Raw genomic sequence first — 19,343 nt, 5'->3', positions numbered from 1 at the left:
GTCGTTCTATAGCAGCTGTTGTAGACGGCTATCGTTCTTCTCCTAGATCTATTAACAGTGGTGTTCCTCAGGGCTCTGTCCTATCACCAACTCTCTTCCTTTTATTCATCAATGACCTAAGCTGTACATCTAACCCTATCCACTCATACGCTGATGACTCCACCCTTCATCTTTCCCTTTCGATTCCCACAACGTCCATCTCAGCAGTTACTTCAACAGGCAAGGGATGAGGTTATGGCACACCTAATGTCTGACTTGGCTCGTATATCTGACTGGGGTAAAAATAATCTGGTTGTTTTTAATGCATCAAAGACTAAGTTTTTGCACTTATCAACCCGACAGAATCTTCCACAGTTATACCCACTTATGTTTAATAATACTCAACTTAATCCTGCACCATCCTTGAACGTACTTGGGGTTTCATTTGCTCGGGACTTGTCTTGGAAAGATCATATTACAACTCTTGTAAAATCTGCTTCCAAAAGATTGGGTGTGCTAAGCCGACTCCGTTCCTTCTTTACCCCTGCACAATTGTTGACTCTATACAGGGGTTTTATCCGCCCCTGTGTGGCGTACAACTCTCATGCGTGGGGAGGCTCCCCACATACAGCTCTTCTCAATAGGGTGGAGTCAAAGGCTTTTCGTCTCATCAACTCTCCCCCTCTTACTGACTCCCTTCAACCTCTGTCTCTTCGCCGCAGTGTTGCATCTTTATCTCTTTTCTATCGCAACTTCAATGGTCACTATTCCTCTGAACTGTCTGCATGCATTCCTCCACTTCTACGACGGGCGCGCAGCACCCGTCTAGCAGCAAACTCTCACCCCTTTTCTGTCCAACTCTCTAATGCAAGAGTTAACCGTTACTCCCAGTCCTTCATTTATGCAACAGGTCAACTCTGGAACTGTCTCCCTCTGTCTGTATTTCCTGCTTCCTATGATCTCCAGTCTTTCAAACGCAGTGTGTCAAGGCATCTCGAAATGAATGGATCTTGAATTTGTCTCTCTCTCGTATTTTGTTTTTCTCTTGGAAGGAACAGTTTTGCGGGCTCATTGCCTTTGGTTCCATCTTCCCCACATAAAAAAAAAAAAAAAAATTATCACCAAACTTAATTTAGTTCCCACGATTCAGATTTACGACGATGTGGCTGAGTCGGAATTATTTGGACGATTTCTTAGCAAGTGATTATGATAATGGCACTATTTGATACCACAAGCAAACTGTTCCTTACACTGAAACGCAGTCACTTCCATGTAATACGTTCCTTTATATAAAGAAATATTGTCACCGCCGGTCTTGATATAGTTATTTAGGTACTGTTAGCTAACTATTAAATATTTCCCAATAATGAGGCAAAATCTGCTATACTGTAAGTAGGTATGTATACTACCAATCATGCCGCACTAAAGACCACTTACACCAGACCAGACATACACATCCAACTGGGCCCGGGTGAACATGAGCTACCTTGTTATGTGCTCCTTAATACCTATTTGCCCATTCAGGGATTCGTTTCCTAACGTAATGGGCCAATTATCTGGGTACAGCGCTGGCACAATGGGCGGTATTCTCATGTGGTGGTTCTTAGTGATTTATTGTTTGAACATGGCCGGCTGGTTATTCTTATGTACGTTATTTATACAGAGTATGGAGATACTGGAAGGATTTGTGAAACACCGAATAGGACAGCTGGGTGAAATAAACAAAATAAATAGTCTACGAAAAGGTACTAAGGATTTTTCTTAACCGAAGAGAATATAAGCCAATGACTGAATATGATTTTCTAGTAAATACTAGGTTTATGTTCTTGTGTATCATATGTGTGTGTGTGTGTGTGTGTGTGTGTGTGTGAGAGAGAGAGAGAGAGAGAGAGAGAGAGAGAGAGAGAGAGAGAGATGTATGGCAAAATCATATCAAAGTATTTCTCTTAAATCTTCCAGCCTACTTAAAATTCTTCTCTAGATAATAAGAATAAATAATAAAATGCTTCCTAGAGCTTCACTTGGCCTCCAGCCTCATCGATCCAAGTCTCCCTGCCTTGTTTGTACCCGTCAGTCCCTAGGCATTCCTTCAGCTTCTGTTTCGTATTCTGTATGCATCCCGATCTCTTGTTTTTCTTTTCTTTTTTCTGTAAGCAGGAAGAGTAAGAATTTAACAATAATAGTAATAATGATGATAGTATAACAACAACAACAACAACAACAACAACAATAATAATAATATTTATAATAATAATAATAATAATTAGAACACAGTCAAATGGTTCAAGGACTATTTTGATAAAGGAAGTCTTCCCACAGTCATTGCCTACTAGACGCCGAGCTATAAAGGTACCTTGGGGTCACGGTCACTCTGATCTTGTGCATGTCACCTTAGCTCATCACATTCCATCAATTTTGGCGATTGTAGCTTAAATCCTTCATGGAAGATCAGGTGACATCAAGAAAATACGTAAAAATGAAAATTTTTGATCCCAAGATAGGGCAAGGTCACTGATCATGTGCATGACATCTTAGGTCATCCTAATCTATAAGTCCACCAAGTTTGATGGTTACAGCTTTAATCTTTCATAGAAAAATAAGCGACATCTGAAATATCAGGAAACGTTCCAATTTTTTTACCTCTGGTGAGGTCAAGGTTACTGATCTTGAGGATGTCACCTTAGGTCATGAGAGTCTATATTTCCACCAAGTTTGGTGGCTCTTGCTTTAATCCTTCATGGAAAATTAGATGATATTTGGACTCCTCTGAATAGTGCCAATTTTTTACCCATGGCGATCTCAGAGAATAATAAACCGACAGGATTCATACTCTCTTCCGGCCTGCGTCCGCCTTAAGCCTATTTTTTTGCAAAATTTCAGCTTCCTGGCTTAAACGGTTTTTGAGCTAGCGTGGCTGACTCACTTTTCTTAGTTTTTGATAATATCTGGAGATCCGGTTGGCGGACTGCCACTGAATATGGACAATAGAGGCAGACAGCTGTCCTACTGAGCTGACCAAGTTTCAACGCTCCAGGCCAAATTGCTCTTGAAATACAGCACGTAGAAAATAAATGATAATAGTAGTATATATATATATATATATATATATATATATATATATATATATATATATATATGGCATGAAAATGAAAAGTCAAGAGTATGGGCAGTGGAGATGGGACTGCTGAGGAACGAAATAATGTGATTCGTGAAAGGTGTGGAGTAAGGAAGTCGGTGGACACCAGAATCGAAGAGAGTGTACTTAGATGGTATGGTCATATGGAGAGAATGGATATCAATAGAGTGGTGAAAAAGTTATATCCAAGCGAACCTGAAGGAGGGAGGAGGCGAGGTAGTCCAAGGAGATGGTGGAAAGATATGGTGGATGAGTGTGTGAGGAAGAGACGTTTGGAAGTCGGTGAGGCTAGGGAACTGATAAGAGATCGAGCTGGCTGGATGAATGTTGTCCGAAGTGCATGATCAGGAATTTTGGCACCCCTTTTTAACGTGACAGCGTCCAGAGTGACTCAGTCGGATATGTGTATGTGAAGCTACAGAATGTGATGAATGTTTTTGGCGTATCCGATAGAGCCAGGATTCCGAGGGCTTCAATGATGAGTGAATGGAAGCATGGCCCATTGGACTGGGCAAGTTTGGGCTGTCTGGACATTGCTACTCCTTACCCTGCCCTTGGGTGGGAATGGAGATCCGGATGAAGATGAATGATGATGATATATACATCACTATGTATCTATCTATCTATATACTGTATATATATATATATATATATATATATATATATATATATATATATATATATATATATATATATTTGTAATATTGGGCAGAATAGTGGTAGGTGGGGGAGCTCACCATCCACTCACTCGATGTAGTGCTGCTGTCGGGTGTCTGCCCTTTCCTCTCCATCCTTCTTTCCTTCCATTCTCTTCTGTCTTCCTTTCCTTCATTCTTTCCTTGTCCTGCTTACGGGTGACTCTACACTCCCTCATCTGTCTTTCTTTCCTTCATTCTTTCCACTTCCTTCAGCCTGTGGGTGACTCTACAATGAGTGACAAGCCAAATGGTTTCCTGTGCACCAGGAAACCATTTACTACGGTGGGTGGTAACCATATAACCAAATTTTTGCGCCTTGTGGTTTAGTGGGTAATTATTGCGCTCCAATCAGATTGAGCCGGTGAAGGTTTATATTCAAGGGGTGGTTGGGGTTGATTGCTCATGTAATGCCACTCAGGGATGAATGAGGCTGGCCACTCTCATCTTAAATGTCGGGACCATCTGCCTAGCTCCGGGCTCCTACGCTCCTCATGGGGCAATGTAGGTTTGGATGATGGATGGATGGATGAATACTGGGCATAAAATATTCTGTAAAATTAATACGATTTATTCTTTTGGAGGGAAAGGTCTGATAAATGCTGGCAGGATAAATCTGGTTAGAGCAGCAGATTGTAGAGGTTGAAACATGTTTAGACGTAGCAGCTCCGAGTCAGTCTGCTTGTACTGTAGATGGCACAGTGTTAACAGTTTGTGTGTGTTGCTCCTTTCCTGGGTATTATTTCTTTTATTTTACAGCCATGTAAACATATCACGAGGAAAAAGATAAAGAAATTTCTAACCCAACATTTTAGGCTACCTGGTCTTCCAATGAACCACATTTTCTGTCATAAGGACGTCTGCTTGTTCGTGACTTGGATTTATCTGAGAAGCTGGTTGATATAGGTTTAGAACTGAAAAAGGGTTGGAATCTACTGCATCGTGATACTATTTTTTTTTTTTTCCCACAGCCACCATGGTGATTTTCAAAATGCTTCTCTGAAGAGGTTGACCTGTGTTTTGCAAAGATGTTGATTCAATCATGGGGGCTCTTGGTCATGAACACAATGTGGAGGAGTGGTGTTTTTTCTTTGAATCATCACAAGTCAGTTTGAAAGCGGTCCTTCATAACGCAGATATATTTCCTTCCGTACCTATTGCATGTGCTGCAAACATGAAAAAGTCGTATGACAACATGAACGTGCATTTAGAAAAAGCTCAGCATCAGAAATATGAGTGAAATATCTGTGGAGATCTGAAGGTCACTGCACTTTTGCTAGCGTTGCTGCTAGGTTACATAAAGTGCTTTTTTTTATGAGAAAAACAGTAAGGACAGACAAAAATATTGCATTCAGAAGGATTGGCCAAAACATACCTAACTTGTTCCAGGCAAGATAAATGTTGTGAACAGTCCACTTGTTGACCCTGAGAAAGTGTACCTCCACCTTTGCACATCAAACTTGGACTTACGAGATACTTTGTAGAAGCGATGGATAAAATGCAAACTGGATTCACTTACTTGAGAAGTAAGTTTCCCCAGATCAGTGATGCCAAGACTAAAGAAGGAATTTTCTAGGCTCTTAGATCAAAGACTTGTGAAGAGATGAGAGGTTTGGAGGAGAGTTGAATGAAGCTGAGAAAGCAACGTGGCAGTTTCAGAAGTGTCTGAATAATCTTTTTCGGAGATCACAAGGCCGAAAACTATCTATATTATACCGATCCGATTTATGTGTGTTTGTTGGTTAGCTTGTTACCGTAACAAAACAAAAACGGCGCAGCGTAACGCAAATTTTGTTAGAATAAGGTACCATTAAACTGCCCAACTTGAAGAATAAAACAGTTTCCAGTCCAATCGGGCCACCAGTTCCCGAGTTATGATTCATTTCTGGCCTTTTGACATCGAGCAGAGGCTGTCTACGGCGGCCTTCAAGCAGATTCTGAAACAGAGAGTTGCCTTCTTAAGTCTTACCAAGCAATGAGGCGCAATATGTTATCAAAGATCCTTTTTTTTTTTTTTTTTTTTTTCCAGACGACCTGGGTGCGGTGAACGATGAACACAGGGAGCGTTTTCACCACGACATTTTGAAAATGGAAAGCGCGTTGCCAAGGCAACTGAACCCCCAGTATGGTGGCTGACTACTGTTGGACTCTTAAGAGAGACTTTCTTAAGGCAAAGTACAACAGAAAATTTTACAAAGTTACTTTGAAAGCTACAAGTTTGTAGTAAATGTGTGTGTGTGTGTGTGTGTGTGTGTGTGTGTGTGTGTGTGTGTGTGTGTGTGTGTGTGTGTGTGTGTTTAATTAAACTGAATTTCATTCAAAAACTTTACCTAACAGAGACATTTTACAAACATATTTGCATTCAACAACAACAATACATTAGAATCAGGTATCTTCATCCTTGGGACATTTTTTTTTTCCCAGTGTAATTAGAATTAATTGTCTATCTATCTGTCTATCTATAGCCAGACGCCATAACCCCGTAAGGGGTGGCCGTTTGACCTTAAGGTAGTTGTTTTACGAGGAGAGGCACTAACCTTCCGCCAACTCACCTGTTGACAAGTAGAAAACACGTATGGGTTGGTTAAAGGGTTACCACTCAGCGTCATAAATGGTTACCTGGCTTACAGAAACCATTAGGCATGTCATTCAACGAATAGCCACCTGAAAAGGAAAGAAGCGTAATCAAATGTTACAGGAAAGATGGGAGAAATAGGAAGAGGGGAGGGCAGTCACAGAAAAGGAATAAGAAAGGTGAAGGATAAAGTAGGCAGCACTACATCAAGTGAGTGGATGATGGTCCCCACCACCTACCACTAATTAAATGTAATAATACAACAACAGTAACCACTACTACTTCTACCACTACTAGAGTACATCTTCTGCTTCAACCTCTTCAATACGATAGCATGTAATTAATTTTAGCTACTCAGGGTACCACGAGACTATTCAAGGTAGGAAGAATTATTTGTTGTTAAAGGAGTTACTGAAGGCCGTATATAAACCTTCCAATTAAAAAACTTTCTCCTCAGCTAGAAAGGATTGTCTGGAGAAAACAGTAATGGATTTTTCTCAGGTCGCTGTTGTCGTCTTGAGGTAGCAATGGAAAAAAAGATCTATAAACTTATTCTAACCTCGCCTCCAGCTCCATCCTTCAGTATGTCTAGACCCATTTTTATGTATATAGTCCCTCCTAAGACCCTTATTCTCGTCGGGTAAGGAGGCTCTCTAGTTCTGTACCTCTTCCTTAACGATTCCTCTTCCAAATAACCAATAAATATACTCAGTTTTGCTTCTTATATCGTTTTAATGTCGACACAGAAAAAGTGAATAACACCCAAGAATATAGTAACGGAGCAGAATCAGAAATAAATAGGCAAGGAAGAAATGTTAGTCAGCCACGAGAATGCCATGCTAGGTTTTTTCATCATCAAGCTGGTCTTTTATCGGCATGCCTGCTCCCTTGTTTTCAGCCGTATAGAAAAGCTGTATGTAAACAGTAGACGTAAAATTAAATATGTTTTCTGCCTTTACTTCTTTACTGTAATGACCCTTTTTTTTTTTTACGTAAAGTTCAGGGAGTTTCCCGGTTTTTCTTCCACAGTTCCAGAGTCGTTCCTTCAACCTCAATCGCTCCCTCTGTCAACATGGCGGGTCCCTTGTTTCCACCGCACTCTATCATCTCCTCTTCGTCCTCCCTCCCTCCTGCATGCATAACCAACACCGCACTGGATCTTTGGAAGGCCTTTAACCCCGTCCGAATCTGCGTCTTATGAATAGTGTCGAACGTGCATTTTTCCCTTATTAGCTTAGGTGTATTACCTTCGTCTTTATCCAATATGATGTAAGCTGCAAGTTCTCGAGAATTTCGGTATTTGTCCTTTGTAGTTAGTCTCATGGAAATTATCCAATGTGTAATCTTTACAGTTTTTCCTTATTCTTTCCTCAACATAATGTCCTATGAATATTATCTGAGCTGTGATTTGTTCATTTTTCCTTACCTTTCCCTTTCACCCCATCAATAACATTTTTAAAAATGTATTCTTGCTGCCTCCAGACGATTTTACGCCCATCAGGAGAGAGTTTTAGAACTAGAGTGAGTATAATAAAGGTAAGATAGTTACATTGTTTGTTTAAAAGCGTCAAGAATATTCCTTACCTAATCTCTTCTTTTTCCTGAGTTTTCTTCAATAAAAACGAAATTCTTGGAAGAGATTAAGATTTAGGACAATATTGCTTTTTATCATGAAGAATAGTTTTATTATTATTATTATTTTTTTTAATGAGGAAAACAAACACCTCGGCCTCGACCGTTGGGAAAGCTCCCTAACACCTTTTCCAAAGCCATTTATTTTGCTTATTACACCTTACGCTCCTATTCTGCGATATGGACGTCCTTCTAACATCGCCATATTCTACTTGAATAATGAAGAAGAGGCTACTGACCAGCTACATCCAAAAATAGCTAAGGAAGATGTGCAGGGAGCCTCCTTTCCCGACGAGAATACGGAGCTCATTAAAAAAAAAAAAATGTGGGACAGGTGTGGGTGTGTGACAGGAGCTTAGTGAGGGCAGACAGACACAGGAACTTAGGTTGAGAAACTCCTTCATGAGGAATTCACAATTAATGGGAGATTATAGTAGGTACACCACAACTGAATACGTCCCACTCCATGTGCGTCCTCTCGCCTTCTGCCTGTCATGATAAAAGCTGACACTCCTAATTTTTTTTCTTTATTTTGGTTCGTCAAAAAAAAATAAAAATCAGCTATGTCAGCTTTTAACATGCCGTGGTGGAGTGGCATCAGTGCCTGACTTCTATCTAGGAGGTCAGGAGCTTAAAAAAAAAAAAAAGAAATTTAACACACGCGTGTAATGTGTGTCTATCCAGCATAAAAAGAAGCTCGTGTTGTGTCTAGGATAGATTAGAACTGCTTTTACTTGCCGAGTCGCGTGGGGCCGAGAAATAATCCTAATGTGTTGTGACTGATGTATATCCTCCCATAACGGATTTACCTGGTTTTAAAAAAAAAAAAAAAAAAAAAAAAAAAAAAAAAAAAATCAGGTGTGTCAGCTTTTATCACGCCGTGGTGGAGTGGCATCAGTGCCTGACTTCTATCTAAGAGGTGTAGGGTTCGATACCGGGCCAGGAGTGTATTAAAAAAAAAAAATTGTCCATTCGCGTGTAATGTATCTCTCCAATATATATATATATATATATATATATATATATATATATATATATATATATATATATATATAGAGAGAGAGAGAGAGAGAGAGAGAGAGAGAGAGGGAGTCTAGTACATTTTCAAATTTGAGATTGTTTTTTGAGCTTTATTTTTTTTTCTGTTTATTATCACCTGTTTTTACAAGGCAAAATGTATGTACATTATACATCGCCAGCAAAGAACATGGGTCGCCTCCAACGAAACAGTAATACAGCGAGAAGACCTGTAGCTCATGCATTCCACAGGTGGCTGCCAGCATCACCCTCTGAGGCTGACACCAGATAAAAGTGTGCGGCCAAAGTTCAAACTCAGACATTTAAACTATTCTATGCCTATCTCCCTACGCACACACACACACACACACACACAATATATATATATATATATATATATATATATATATATATATATATATATATATATATATATATATATATATATATATATATATATATATATATCCCATTGGAGCCCGGTGTCCGGAATATTGGACAGAACTGGGATTCTTCACGTCTTTATAAAGTAGGGAACCCCCGGGTAGGGACCTATGAGCTTCGCAACTATGGGCCGATAGGCGGGGGGCGGTACGCTTAGTACCCACCCAGTGCCATGTCTCGCCCAAGCACCCCTGGGATCCAATGGGATATATATATATATATATATATATATATAGCGCGCGGCCATCGAACACAGCGGCCGCCGAACAAACCAGAACATTAAAATATTACCCAACTGTTCGGTAGCTAGGCACAGCAGCGGCTGCAACCTTGGGTCGTATTTTCGACGAGTTGGGTGTTTTTCTAGCACTGCTTTCGTTGTAGTTTATGTCAGCACGTGGCACATCAGTACTCTCCTTTATATTATTCATCCAGACAATTTCCATATAACAGTGACAAATACAGGATGGTCCATATATAACACTCCACTTCCACTCCGACGGGTTAGTTCTCGTGTGTTGCGGGGACGGCTTAATCGGTGTTGCCAGTATGTACCCTGCATAATTTATTCATTTTCTACCCCAAATTTCACACCCACGCCCACACGAGCCGATTGAGCCATCCCCGCTACTCATAAGATTGTGCCACGTCAGAGCCTAGTGCAGTGCTGTGTGCAGGACACCCTATACCTGTATAGCGATGATAAGCTAGGCAGCCTAGTAAGCTGACGAGAATACGGGACCTTGACTCTTTTTTTTTTTTTTTTTTTTTTTTTTCAAGGGCCATACTGTTTTTTTTTTTTCTTTCTTTTTTCAGCTCAAGTTACGAACAAGACTGCTTCTACTGGCATCTTAATTCGCACAGGAACGGAACGCTGTACAGCTAAACTCTAGTGACTAATTACATCAATAATACAAAATAGTTATTCATCATTATATTGAAATACAGTGGAGGCTCATTTACCAAAAAATAGTCAAGATTCTGTATAAATACGTCCCTCGTCTCCTAGTGCCATAATAAAGTCCTGCCGAAACTCACAGTGAATGTGTAAAATCCGTGAGAAATATGAACCTGATACCAGTAACCATCTGACAGTGGCTGAAGTTTGAGTTGTGCTATTTTCTTTCTTTTGTTCTTTCTTTCTTTTGTTCTTTCTTTCTTTTGTTCGTTCGTTTGTTCGTTCATTTTTTCATTCATTCATTCTTTCTTTCTCTCTTTCTTTTTAATACTGGCCCCACACGATTTTATTCAACCTAAGAATGGCATTTCTTTTCTTAGTATTAAAAAACAGCAACCTCTATCACAGTGATACAGCCAAGTGATACAGCGATACAGCCAAGTGGTACTGTGATACAGCCAAGCGATTTTACAGAGATTGGAAGTGATTTTACTGAGAAGTGATTATACTGAGACTGCAAGGGACATCTGTTATATGGGTTAAAGTATGCACTCTTGCCCTAACAACAACAGAAATCATTGCTATCCGCCAGCCGATTTTATTCAGCTGAAGAGTGGAGTCCTATAGTGCGAAGATTAAATAATACGACACGTTACAGCATCAATCCTACCCACAGATGGAACCTCCCATTGAGCCATCGAAACACCGTTTCGATACTCTCTGTTTTCCATAATTCGACTTCCTTAACTTAGCAAAGATTATCGTCATTTGGTAACTAAGCTTAATGCCCGCAGTTCAGTGTGGAAATACTGTGGATTTGCTTCCTTTCCACAACACTTCGTGAGTAATGCAGTTTGATCTCTTGCTATATATCAGTGAAGAATAATACCATACTACTGCTCATTATTAATCTACAGCACCTGTTTGTGAGTAGCACAATATTTTAGTGGTAATCTCATGGTATATCTCAATGAAGGAATAAGATAATACTACGGCTCTGCGTCATTCCATAGCACTTCTTCGTGACTAGCACCATATTCTAGTATTATGCTCTTGTTAAACCTCAGCATTAGGGAGCGATGAGACGGCAGTTTGAGGCCAAGATACAATAGGCAAAGTGTACCACAAGCTCACGTGAACAAAAAATGGGTCACGCTTAGAAGTAAAAAAAAAAAAAAAAAAAAAAAAGTCTCGTATTTTCAGAGGCCGTGTTTGTGGCGGGGAATTACCTGGGGCAACACAGAACTCAAATTCATTCCGCGAAGCACCGAGAGGAGAAGGAAAAGGATAACAGTGTGATTGGGCAGGCGAATGTAGGAGCACCATTGTGGAGCTGCTGCACCAGAACAATACCTGTTGCCGCTAACCCTCTTGTTAAAGGTACTACGCCACAATGCACCACCACCACGATGCCGCTACAAGCCAGGCAGGTAAAGGGAGAACTTAAGAAGAGAGGATAACTACAGTAGGACAGTCGGCCCATGCTAGGCAGCTCCTAAAATAGAACTGAACTACTAGAATGAGATAAAGGTAGCAAAGAAGGCTCTCCCCCTCCCTCCAAAACACATTGGCTGATACCAGGCAGGAAAAAGTCAGAAGGAACACCACGCAGTACAGAAAAGCTGGCGTGGACATTTCATACCAAAGCGCGAAAGGAGAAAAAGAGACTATCATAGTGTAACCTGACAAGGAAAAAGAATGAATTAGTATTGGTTATAAGAAGATTTTTTTTATACCCACCCCTTATTTGTCATAAGCTTATCTACCCTATGCTTGAATTCACAGCGGAAGGGGAAGCAACTATATTACCTGGTAGCTTCTTCCATTCGTCTGCTACTCTATTGTCGAACCAGTTTCTACCTATTTCCTTACTAATACGGAATTTCTATAGTTTGAAATCATTACCCTAGTTCTATCCTGTATGCTCACTTTAAGTACCTTGATAATATCTCCCTTAGTTATTCCCTTCATCCACTTACCACTTAATTTGTCTCTCCTTACCTTGCACCTTTCTAGTGAGTGCAGATTTAATCTTTTTAGTTTGTCGTCATATGAAAGGTCCGAACATCATTTTTGTCATTCTACTTTGTACCATTTTTCCAGGAATTTACCAGTATATCCATTCTATAACACGGTCACCAAAACTGCACGGTGTAGTCTAACTGTGGCCTTACTAATGCTAGATAAAGTTGCAGTATTAATTTAGATGTCCTATTGCTCACGCTTCACGAAATAAACACTAGAATCCGATTTGTTTTATTTCTCTCAGTCATACACTGTTGCCATGGTCTGAGGTCTTTAATAACCATAACTCCCAAGTCTCTCTCTCATTCCGATTTACTAATTTCTACGATATATAAGTTGTATTTAGTATCTCCAGTGGTTTTTCCCACGTTAAGTACTTTACATTTTTACCCGTCTTCGACTCGGATGGGCTTCAGGTCGGTTATTGTTTTTCGTCGTTTTCTCTTTGTCTTTCTGTTTGTAAACAACTTTTAGCGACAACTACCGGTGCGATTTTGACTAAAATACCAGAGATGACGGGCTATGACCTTCTGATCACCTCATTAAATTTTAGGTCAAACTGGTCCAAGACCCGGGCTATAGGCACAAAAAATGTCAAAAAAATGAATAGTTTTTTCGCCATAACTCCTTTCGTCATACCGACATGAAACCAAAACCTAAAGATGCATCTTTCAAATCTGCATCCTATAACATGCCTCATTACATCAGGGGGTCGCCCCTCAGATAGCGGTAGGGGGGTCAATGTCAGGTAGGTCGGGCCTAAAATTTCAAATGGGCATAAAATCGTCAATTTCACCCGATTTACTCCAGATTTGATATGTGACACCGTTGACTAGATATCCTGTTGTGTTTATACATCACCATTAAAATGTCTGCAGGGGACGGGTCTCCTATGCCTTGGCACCGCTTCTTGTCCAACATTTAATTACATCTGCCAATTTTTAGACCATTTGAACAATATATCGCGGTCCTTTTGTAATTTAAGGCAATCGTCAGTCGAGTTAATGGTACTTCCTATTTTTGTGTCAACAGCAAATTTGCTAATACTGATAGTGATTCCTAAGTCCACCAACTGTTATTCTTTGACTTTCCTTCTGTTTTTCTCACTATTTCCTTCCCTCCTCCCCTCCTTGTTTCCCTCCTCTTCCTAAGAAAAAAAAAAAAAAAAAAAACTCAAGCCTCGGTTTCTTATCAAGGCCTTCATTGCACCAGCTACTTTTCTTCCTTGTGTCACTCTAATTTCAACTTCTTTTGCACATTTTCCTCTCTCCTTTCTATCACTGTACCCAGGTATTTTAACTCTCTCATCGATTCCAGTCTCTCTCCATTCATTATTACATTGCACTGGGAGTAACCTACTCTCTCAATAACCATCACATGCTCTTTTCTACATTTACTCTAAAGGCACGACGCTTACACACATCAGCAAAGCTCTGCACTAGCCTACCAAGTTCTTGTCAGGTACTTGCAAGCAGTACTACATTATCAGCATACAAAAAACTTGAGATGTTCCATCCATCCCCATTCATTACCAACGCCATCCCTCTCTACATTACTTGTGTTTTTACTTCTCTCATCACCCCATCCATATACAGTATATACTGAACAACCATGGGGACATCACACAACCTTGTCGCACTCCCACACCGATCGTGAACCATTCACTTAGATGCCCATTAACCCTTACGCATGCTTCACTACCATCATAAAAACTCTTGACGGCACCTAGCAGCTTACCCTCTACACCGTACATGCGCAAAACTTTCCACAATCCTTCTCTGTCCACTTTGTCATATGCTTTTTTTCCAGATCCATGAATGCCATAAACACCTTATGGTCCTTCTCACAAGCCTTCTCTACTACCTGTCTGACTGCAAATATTTGATCCACACATCCTCTGCCACTCCTAAAGCCACCCTGTTCATCATTCACTCGGACTTCCGATATCTCTCTTACTTTCTTTAAAATAATTCTTCCATATACCTTCCCTACCACACTCAAGAAACTTATATCACGATAATTCTTACACTCACTTCGCTCACCTTTATTTTTGTACAGGGGTACAAACACAGCCTTTTTCCACTCGGCAGGCACAGTTTCACTCATCCATGCCTTCTTACATACCTACAACAAACACCTCATTCCACTCTCTCCACTACATTTAAGCATCTCTGCATACACCTCATCAACCCCAGCTGCTTTCCCATTTTTCAGCCGCTTCACAACACTCTTCACCTGTGCGAGTGTCACGTCTCCTAGTACTGCATTCCTTTTCTGCACACCTCCAAAACCAATCATGTTTACAGCCGCTCTGCTCTCTCTATTCCCATTCATCAGGCTTTCGAAATAGTCCTTCCATCTGTTCCTTACTTCATCCCCATGGGTTAAAAATCTACCACCTACATCCTTCACACCATCACATTGTACATCAGCGGCTACAACCGCACCTCTTTCCAGAATAACTTCCAATTTTCAGAGTAATTCACTTTCATTTTTCTTCCTAGATCCTCATTTACCTGCTTCTTTTTCCTTTTCACTAGTCTCTTTGCATGCTTCTTGCTCTCAACAGATTCAGTTCTTATATCAACTGAACCCCTGTCCTGAAACCACTTTAGCCACCTCTTCCTCTTTTCCTCCACTGCTTTCTTTACCTCCTCATCCCACCATGCTGTACTTTTCTTCTTTGTTTTTACTCTTGCCACACCACACATCCTTTAGCATCCCTAACTAAGCAATCGCATTCCACAGGCTGTCCAGATCCATTTCATTCTATTTCACTAATTCTAACTCCTCCTTTACTTTGGCCCTGTAATTATCTGCCATTTCATTGATCCTCAGCTTCTCAACTTTCAGTCTTTCTCCCTGACTGCTCCTTTCTCTCCTGATCCACCTCACTCCTCTCAAGTTGATCTTGCATACCACAGTCATATAATCTGACAGACCTCCACATCTTCGTCTCACGGCCCTCGTATCAGGAACCATTCCCATCATCGATCTCTCTACGAGCACGTAATTAATCAGGCTTCTTTCAACACGATCCCCGTTTCCTCTATACCATGTATATTTGTGCATCTCTCTGTTTGAAATACGAGTTACAAATGCACAATCTCCTCTCCTGACACATATCCTTTAGTTGCTTCCTATTATCATTTTCTCCTGGTACTCCACAACAACCCATTATGTCATCCTCAGGACCAGTGCCTACTCTTCCATTCATATCCCCCATTACGATCAATCAACAGCTCCTGGGCAATTCTCCCACTACGTCACCCAGCTCATCCCAAAACCTGTTTTTCTCCCTCTCACTCCTGTCCTCACGAGGTGCATATGCTACAATGACTGCCACTTTCACCTTCTCAAACTTGAACTTGACATACATACACCTTGAGCTGACACACTTGTAGTCTCTCATTCCACTCTACTACACCTCATCCGTCTATAGAGCAACTTATTCCTTGCATCTTCCTCGCCCATTCATTCCCAATCTTACACATTTCACACCCTCCCACTCCTCCACTTCACACCCTTTCATCTTCATTTCACTCAGTGCCATCACGACATATCTCGCACTCGTGAACACATTCACCACTTCCACTCTCTTGCTTTCCTCATTCACACCTCTCACATTCCACATGGCCACGTGAATCTGCCCGTTTGGTTGGGGCCCTGGGCAGGTATTGGGCCCTCCGAGGCTCTTTGAAACGACTGCCATGATTAAGTGATTTTGGATAGGGGAATCTGGAGGACACTTAATCCTGCCAGAAACCCAAATTATATGGTTACCACCCAGCATCGTAAATGGTTTCCTGGGTACAGGAAACCACTTGGCTTGTTACTCAGTGTAGAGATCATAGGTCACTCAGTGTAGAGATATTATGGCATCTCTACACTGAGTGAGTGGATGATGGGCCCCCACACCTACATATATACATATATATATATATATATATATATATATATATATATATATATATATATATATTTTACTGTTTGTAGTTGGTAGTAAATATTAAGGTGTTTCTTTAGTCTAGGGATACGAAACTACAATACCGCAAAAGCAGTTCATTCCAATTATTTGTACTTATTTCCCAGGTATGAAAGATTTCCTTACGGATCTAAATAGTTTTACCAGTTAAGTAAACCCAAGATAATATCTAAGCTTTATTTTACAAAAATATTACATTACTTTACATATTACAGAAAACCAACCCATTAAATATCCCCAAAGGTTATACAGAACAAAAGGGAAACAAATCAAAGTTTCACACCACTGGATGAAGTTAACCTGTCTACATGATCAGTGTTCACATCATATACATATCTGTATGGTGGTCCAGACGGAATCTCTCACGAGGTAAGCAGCACAGAATCAGTCCCAGTCTCTCCATACACGATACACAATACACGTGTTACTTCAGGGTAATCACAACTGAGAAGCAGAGTAGAGTAAGGGCAGTGAGCTGATCAGTCCAGACATCACTGATCAACTGCCCTCGGCTTTGTTTGTAATGACCATCGCCTCCAACATGGGGCATTAGGCCAACCAGGGTAAATGAACACAATGTAGCCACTCCCTTACTGTGCACCACCGACGATCTAAGGGGCCATAAGAGGTGGGAGCATGTGATAAAATGCTCTAAGGTCGACTAGACTCACCTCCTCCACCCTGCCAATCAGCGCAGGTCTTATGTCCTCACCCCGGTTGGCAGCTCGGAGCAGATTGTAAAGGGTGGTATATGTCGTTGATCCGAGCTGGTACGACCGGGTCTGAGCGCTGAGAGCCAGGAGGTGTCTATAGGAGCTGGTCCTTCAGGTCGATGATGGGAGGGCGAGATGGGGTGCCTTCCTCTGTCTGAGGAGGGGAGGACTCACCAACTTCCTCCTCGGTCGAGGAGCCGGTCGACGCTTCCTCGACCACGGAGGCGGTGTCAGTTAAGTCCCGCTCCCCCTCAGACATTGCTGGTGGATAGTGGACCTCCGCCGTGGTCACGGTAGTTGTAACATTGGTCGGGTCTGGGGCTGGGTCGGTATCCTTAGAGGCAGTTCGTCGGTTGAAGGGGGCCTCCAGCCTAAGCCTCTTCCTCGGCGTTTGACGAGGAGCAGCAGATCGTGGCTGTGATCATCGAGCCTGACGCTCCAGTCAGCAAGGGACAGAGTGTATATCACGGGCAAAATACTCGGGGATGATAAGCCTAGGCAGCCAATTCTCCTCAAAGATCTTTGGGAGGAGAATGCTCAAAGCCCTCTCATCATCCCCACAAAAAGCCTTCGCCATCGTGATACACATCTCCAAGACGAGGTTCATCTGTCCAGAACTCCCAGGATCCCTGGCTAGATGTCTCCAGGCCGTGAGGCGCCGCCGTGCATGGGCAAAACCCTGCATGGCTACACCACCCGGCCCAGTAACATCCCAAGCCTCAGGACCCTTGGGGGTTCCAAACAGATTGAACTTCCCCGATTCTCCATCACCTAGGGAGCGTTGGAGGTGCCGTGGGTTTGGTTTAACTATCGCCTGGCGGTGTACAAAAACATCAACGCCAGAATCCTGGCGCTTGATGAATCCGTACCCCGCCCGTACGTTAAACCAAACCACGGTCCCCCGGATCTTCTGAGCTACAGGCGACTGTGGCTGGCTGGATGCCCCCCTCAACGGGTCGCGGGCAATGTTGGCACGTCCGTCATCCATGGCTGCTCTCTGATCTCTCCCTCCTCCTCCCTCGGCAGGTTTCCCGCCAAATTTATATCCCAAGCTGTAGCTTCATTGACGTAGTAATGAAGCCTTGGATCAATCCAGAAAACCAGATTTGAAGCACTCGAAAAGTTGATCATGCTTCTTCTGAACTGTTTCAACCAACTGTGAGGCATCTGAATTATTCCATAAGAGTAAAACCAAATAAATAGCATGGAGGACAGCAACAGCCGTTACAATATATATATATATATATATATATATATATATATATATATATATATATATATATATATATATATATATATATATATATATATATATATGTTACACACACAGTAAGAGAGAGAGAGAGAGAGAGAGAGAGAGAGAGAGAGAGAGAGAGTTGGGGGTAAGGAAGGGGCAGAGATATTGAGGGATGGAGGATCAGGTGTATCAACCCTTATCGGGACTTCTGCACCAGTCGTTGTTGCGAAGGGTATCGAAGCTTGGGGTGCCCATATTTTTTTTTGGGTGGGTGTACATTAATTTGCAAGTACTGTAGTTAATTATTCTTGCTAACTAGTATGCTCTTATTATTAGTATAGTATAAGATCATATAATTCTCTTACTAATAATTTATAATGTCAGTATTATTTTACCATTTAAGTTGTTATCTATTAAACTCTACGTCTATAACATGTCGGGATCCATCTTACTTACCCGGGGGCAGTCAATGTAAGCAAGGTTATGTCAGACAATGGTAGAATGCCATGAATCAGCAATGGCCGGCTACCTTCTAACCAAATCAGCTGAGGAGGCTGTTCTACTGTATGTGTACACAGTGTAGTCATGACTCTAGGCAACACACAAAGAAAACTCCCTACATTTACCCTGAAAGATTGTATGCGAGTCAGAGATCAACTAGACTCCTTGGGTGCAACACAAATCGCTCCCAATAAAGCGTACAGTAGCAATATGGTGCCCTTAAGAAAAACCTGACATCCTGATGGCAAATCTACGGGTCTACAGTTCACATTACTGTTTTCAAAAAGAATATGTTAGATCCGTGGCTGACCATCAAATCACTCCGTTAAGTTTGGTGAAAATTTATTAAAACCAGGGTGATTTATTTTTCTCACACAAGAAAAAGAACATAAGAGAGTATGGATCAGTTGGCTCAAGGATTGTGTGGATAAGACTGAAAGTTGGAATAAAAATGTGGCCGATTGTGTGTGTGTGTGTGTGTGTGTGTGTGTGTGTGTGTGTACAGA

This window comes from Coenobita brevimanus, chromosome 102 (assembly GCF_032717465.1).
Source record: "Coenobita brevimanus isolate Jiangsu-jjx chromosome 102, ASM3271746v2, whole genome shotgun sequence".
Classification (NCBI taxonomy): domain Eukaryota; kingdom Metazoa; phylum Arthropoda; class Malacostraca; order Decapoda; family Coenobitidae; genus Coenobita; species Coenobita brevimanus.
This window is presented reverse-complemented; position numbering follows the sequence as displayed.